Below are 5,681 nucleotides of genomic sequence, written 5' to 3' on the forward strand. Positions count from 1 at the left end.
GTCTCTACTTTTTATTATGCTGTTTAGGTTCACCATTGCTTTCCTCCCCAGGAGCAGGCGTCTTTTAATTTCATGGCTGCAGTCACTGTCTGCAGTGATTTTAGATCCCAGGAATGTGAAGTCTGTCACTGCTTCCATGACTTCCCCTTCTATTTGCCAAGGAGTGATGGGGCCGGATGCCTTGATCTTAGTTTTTTGATGTTGAGTTTCAAGCCAACCTTTGCACTCTTCTCTTTCATGCTCAACAAGAGGCCCGTTAGGTCCTCTTCACTTTCTGCCATTAGAGTGGTATCATCTGTATATCTGAGGTTGTTGATCTTTTCCCCAGCAATCTTAATTCCGGTTTGTGGTTCATCCAGGCCAGCATTTCACATTTACTCTGCATATAAATTAAATAAGCAGGGTGACAATATACATCCTTGTCGTACTCCTTTTTCTATGCTAAACCAATCAGTTGTTCCATATCTGGTTCTAACTGTCGCTTCTTGACCCTTATACAGGTTTCTCAAGAGACATGTGAGGTGGTCTGGTACTCCCATCTCTTTAAGGACCTGTCATAGTTAGTGGTACCAAATATTAAACTGTACCTACAAGCAGTGTTCCCTCTAAGCTGAGTTGGTGTGAGCTAGCTCACAGTTTTTTAGCCTCTGGCTCGCAGATTTTTGTCTTAGCTCAGGAAAGATGGCTCCAGAGCAAACTAATTTATGCAGTAGCCAAATCACTTGCTCACAACTTTAATGCCAGTAGTTCAGAAAGTAGAATTTTTGCTCACAGGACTCCACAGCTTAGAGGGAACCCTGCCTACAAGCAATGGTTTGGATCTCAGACTGGATCATAAATCCAAACAGAAGGAGCATCAAACTAGAAATAACTGATACCAAAGAAGGAATCCACAATTACTCATATATTAAGAAGTCATTAGAAAGAATTCAAAGACAAGATGGTAACCATATTCTGAGAGATGGACTTTTAAGAATAGGGTTCCAATGCAAAAATAGAATGTCCATCTATCTTGCCATTGACATCCACAATTGATGCCTATTGAGACAGTAATATAAGGAAGAAAACTGATCATATAACTTAACATAAGACAAGGAAAAATTAAACCCTGGCAAGAGATCTACAATGAAGGAAAGAACATTCTGTGGCTGTTATATCATCAAATGGTATCTAAATACAAAGAAAAAATAGCAAAGGAAGAAGGTCAATTAAGAGAGAAAACACTCTTTGAACATTTAATTACTGGAGATTCAAAACACCTATTAGGAAAAATTTATAAAATGTTACTGCAATATGATACAGAAACAGAGCAAGTAAAAAACTGTATAATAAAATGGATGTAAAACTTTGGAGAACATATGTATGAGCCAGTGAGAAAAACTATGGACTAAAGAAATTAAATATACTGAATCTCAAATATTAAGGGAGAACTCGTATAAAATGTTTTTAGATGGTATATTATGCCCAAAGATATTGCAGAAACTAATAAAGGATACAATGGGAAGTGCTGGAAATGTCAGAGTACAGATGTAGCATTCCATCATACGTGGTGGACATATAAAAAGGCAAGAACATACATGAAGAAATGCAAAAGATACTAAAACTTAAGTTTGTGATGGACGCAAAAAGTATGTTATTAAATATAATTCCAAGCAATATTACAAGAATACATAGTGGATTATTTAATTATATGATGACGGCAGCAATGGTAATATTTGCGGCAAGATGGATGGCAGAAAAATGTCCAGAACCGAAGGAATGGAAAAATAAATTTAAAAAATATACGACAATGGCAAAATTAACCTTATGTACATATTAGACCGATTTTATAATTCCAGGAAAAATGGAAAGTATTTTTAAATTATATAGGTGAAAACTAAGACTAAACTTTTAAAACACAAAATGATAAAAAGTCAGGCAATGTCTATGTAAAAAAGGAATGTTAGATATGAATTAATTAGGGCAAGATGGAATAAACTCAAATAGACTATAAAATTAAGTGTATATGTAAGTATGTTTCTATGCAAGTAAGTCCTGATTGAAAAATAGTCTAGGGCAGTTTTTTTGCCTTTGTATGTATATGTATGTATGATTAGATATTGTAGATGATGCAGTTGCAGAATATTATTTATGACTGTTTATGAATATGCTTATATATAATGTTATTGTTTATATTATTTGTAAGATTGAAGTTATTTTGTGTTTATTATATATATATATATATTTAACCACATTTAAATATATAAAAGGAGGTAGGAAAAGGAAGGGGTGGCCATACCCCAGGGAGTCTCACTCATAAGGGCCAGGGACTCAGTCCTGGGAGGACAGGTTAGCCCTCCTGCTATCTAACTGGCTACAAACAAACAACCTTTATTGGTATAACAACCGAATTATAACAGGGAGGAAACAGTCTGAACAGTCAAGGCCCTGTCTGCTGATACATTGCTCGCTTCCTAGCTGCAAGGTACACAAATTTGGGCACAGTTTCAATCACAATTTAGTTCTGAGTAGATAATAAAAAAATAATTTTGCATTCATCAGATTTCCCTGCATGCTCTCTCATCAAGGGATCAATAAGTGTGGAACGTATAGCAAAATAATAAGTACAGTGCAAAAAAACATGTTCAAGGCTCTCTATGTCCCACCGATTACATGAGCATAGCCTGTTAGCATATGGTATTTTATGAAATCTCCCGTAGAGAACTGCAGAGAGTAACACATTGAAATGGGCTAATGAATAAGCTCTGCGATAATGCGGGGCTGTTAAACAGGGTAAGTACTCTGCCATATACCCATAGGGTAAAATCCCCAAGCCTAAGGGTGAACATCTACTTTTAGCAAGGCTCCTAAGATCCTGCATCTTGATGTCAAGGAGTCTTTGTTTGATCTGTGCAAAGACTGAACTTTCGGTAGGGGAGGATATGTCATCAATACTGATCCCTATTGAATTGATTTTCTTTTCTATGTGTTTTAACCACACTGAAGACTGAGACTCCGTCAGCATGTGAAAAATAAGGCTACCGTTATTATTCTTAAAATGTAGATGTAGCAACTGGCTACAGGGGAGGATGGTAGAAAGATCGAAGGAAGTCTTAGGGTGCTATTAATCCACATCCTTCTCTAGAACTGAGGCCTGTCGAGTAGGGTTGCCAGGTCCCCCCTGGCCACTGGTGGGGGATGGGGTTGCCAGATCCAGACTGGGAAACTCCTGGAGAGGTCAGGGACCTCAGTGGTGTACAATGCCATAGATTCCACCCTCCAAAGCAGCCGTTTTCTCCAGAGGAACTGATGTCTGAAATTGGAGATGAGCTGTAATTCTGGGGGATCCCCAGGTCTCTCCTGGAGGCTCGCATCCCTCCTGTTGAGACCTCCAAAAGGGACTTTGGGGGAGTGGCCTTGCTCAACCCTGATGGCACAGCAGATGATCACAATGACACTCTTGCCAAACACTAAGAAATCAGAAGTGACTATAAAGTATCAAAACAAAGTTTGAGTCCAGTGGCACCTTTAGGATCAACAAAGTTTTATTCAAGGTATAAGCTTTCATGTGCATGCACACTTCTTCAGATACATGCACATGAAAGCTTATACCCTGAATAAGCCTTTACTGGTCTTAAAAGGGCCACTGGACTTTAACTTTGTTCTGCTGCTTCAGACCAACGCAGCTACCTATCTGAATATATAAAGCATCAATTTAGGCAACCGTGTTCTGTATTCAGCAGTTAGAATCATAGAATTTAGTCCAACCTTCTGCACAATGCAGGAAATTCACATTTACATTCCACTCACATACACCCAGTGACCCAGTGATTGGAGGCCGCAGCATGGACGTTGAAATCACCCAAGACCAGCACCCTAGGGTGCTCTAGCTCCCAGCCTGATACAGCCTCCATCAGGGACGGCAGGCTATTGGCCGGTGCGTTAGGCGGTTGGTACACCAGCCAAATTACCAAACTCTCCTCAGCCTCCAGCAGCAGACCAACACACTCAATACCCATGATCTCCAGCGGCAGGAGCACTCTGAAGGAGTAAGCCTCCCAGATGAAAGTAGCCACTCCTCCCCCCACCCCCTAGTCCATGATTGGTGTAGGACTGAGAACCCAAGAGGGGCAAGCTGGGAGAGAGCTACAGTCTCCCTGGCCCGCACCCAGGTCTCGGTCACGCACGCCAGGTCTACCTCCTGTTCCAAAAGGAAGTCTCAAAGGACTGTGGTCTTATTATTTATGGACCTGGCATTGCACAACACCAATGTCGGAGGGGGGTTATTAGCCTTAGCCCCACTGCCGACAACCTTCGGGATGGGTCACAGGCTGGAAGGGCACCGAGCCTTTCTATTCTGCCTGGATCCTTAACTCTCTGCCTGGACCCACTGCTATACTTTCCCCTCCCCAGGAGCACCGGAATTTGTTGCCCAGGCATCACCGCATCAGCCAGTCTTTGCACGAGCCTCAGACCGCTGGCTAGCTAGCTAAATGGACTATTCCTCCTATATAAGCTGTTCCTCTCATATAAGGACTAGGACTTAAGAACAAGCATAAGCTCCAGCAGCTCCTAAAGTAATACAATTAATACAACCACACTATAATAGCCAACTCTATTACCCACCCGCAAAATTTAATCTGGTAGCCTATGATTGCCTTTTTTTCTTCTTTTTCCCCCTTTCTCTTTCTTTTTATATATAATTTATAATCAATTTAGTTAATGATTTATGGCAGTTTTACTGCAAGCAACTGGATAACCTCTTATCAATTAATTTGTTAACTTAATAGCAAATCAATTAATTAGTCAATTCATCAATCAGGGCAGTAAGAAACCAATTCGTTAATCCCTTAGACCTACAATTAATTGAAAATATACAATACACAACACTTATAATTCTTTCCCAACTCAATTAACTAAGTCTAAGCCTAAAATTCCTGATTTCCTGCCAAAGCCTGCAGTCCAATGAGGTAGTTTCCAGGTGGCAGATGTAGCCATCTCATGTATCCCAGTGGAGTCCAGGCATTCCAATGGGGTTGCTGTTTTGGTGTTGTTTTATAGCGCCATAGCACCATAGGACTTTAAAATGAATGTTCAAAAAAAAAAAAAGGACAGAGATTGCCCACGTGGGCAAAAAAGGGCGGGAAAAGAAAGCGGCACAGGAGGAAGCGCTACGGGGCATTTTACGCAGCACCCTGTAGCGCTTCAGAAACGGTATAGAAAAGTGGAGACCGCTTGGAAGCAGTTTGCAGGTAAAACAGTTCAGCCACATTTCCTAAATAAGACAGAAGCGTTTCTGTCTGAAAGTGAAAATATATTCCGGTAGGGAACCATTACTAAAATGGTTGTGTTTGAAATGTCAGACCAGAAACCGTTAGGGAACAGTTCCTGAACTGGAATATATCGCCCGTCTGAAATTCCTGTTATTGAACAGTAGTAAGCACCTGGGCTAGATAAATCATGCAAATCCTGTGATAGCAAGTTGTCCATTAGTTCATGCCAATGGGTCTTCCCTCAAAGGCCAAAACATCCCTAGAAAGGGTCCTCCCCTCCCCCTGCTTTTACTGACAGAAATCAAGGCTGGCAAACCTGTTGTGTTTGCCTAGCAATAGAGACTGAGGGCATTCATTTCTTAAAGCTACCGGTACTGCTTCTATTATTTTGAGGGGTCTCTCTCTCTCTCTCTCTCTCTCTCTCTCTCT

Source organism: Gekko japonicus, unplaced genomic scaffold, assembly GCF_001447785.1.
Source record: "Gekko japonicus isolate JY-2015 unplaced genomic scaffold, Gekko_japonicus_V1.1 scaffold868, whole genome shotgun sequence".
Taxonomy (NCBI): domain Eukaryota; kingdom Metazoa; phylum Chordata; class Lepidosauria; order Squamata; family Gekkonidae; genus Gekko; species Gekko japonicus.